Genomic DNA, 984 nt, shown 5'->3' with positions numbered 1-984 from the left:
TCTATCAGGATCCATCTACTGTGTTCCTGCTCAAAACATTCTATAATGGAAACCAGGCACCATCCAGTTCTTGTGGTCTCGTGTTAGAGACAGCAGTGGTTCATGGAGACTATTAGGCTTATAGGCCAGTTGCGTCTCTGATTCTTGGGCTTCCTTCTTTCTCCATCATCTACTTTTACTGCACTCTGTTAACTTTATTGTTATATATTTTGAACAAGTTCTCATTATTTTAAAGGGCTTACAGTTTTCCGGGGGAAAAATGTTAAAGTCAGTCCTATTCTTCAAATCTGCTTTTAAAATTTTAATATTATTAGTTTGTAATAATTGTTGTAAAGCCTCTCTAAGAAATATTTCTGCATTACTAGTTTTATGTGATGTTTGATAGGTCTATAAATCTATCTAAAAAGAGAAAGAAGGAATTCATTTACAGGCTCCAACTAAATGGATCAATCAGTAATTCAATGCTAGACAATCTTGAAAATAGAATGGTGTGTTTTAAAATTTTTCCATTGCAGTTACATTCCAACGTGAAAATTCATGCAGTAGAATCAACATGACGTTACTTCATAAAATTAAAAATACGAGTGAGAAAAAGTTCAGTGACTATTTTTGTATAAACCTAGAAGTGTTTCTGGCAATAAATTTTCCTAGACTTAAAACAACACCATCTTTGTCTTTGAATTCATGTGGGAAAATCAGTTGGTAGTGCAATGCCCAGAAGTTTTATAGTGAATGAATGTAGCTGAAAGCAATAGAGTGAGGTATGTGGTCTAGATCTTAGAGCTCACCCTGATACATTTACATGTTTTGTTTGGTTTATTTCAATATATTAAGACAGCTAAAAGCTTACATCCATACTTGAGGCTATCAGGTAATGAAAGTGAAAACATAAATCACTTTAATATGGCGAAGAAAGCTAGGTGTTCAATCCAAGAAAAATAATATGCTTAATATTATCACAATATGTGGAAGGATCATTTAAAT

This window comes from Trichechus manatus, unplaced genomic scaffold (assembly GCF_000243295.1).
Source record: "Trichechus manatus latirostris isolate Lorelei unplaced genomic scaffold, TriManLat1.0 scaffold00278, whole genome shotgun sequence".
NCBI lineage: Eukaryota > Metazoa > Chordata > Mammalia > Sirenia > Trichechidae > Trichechus > Trichechus manatus.
Note: the sequence above shows the minus strand (reverse complement) of the source record.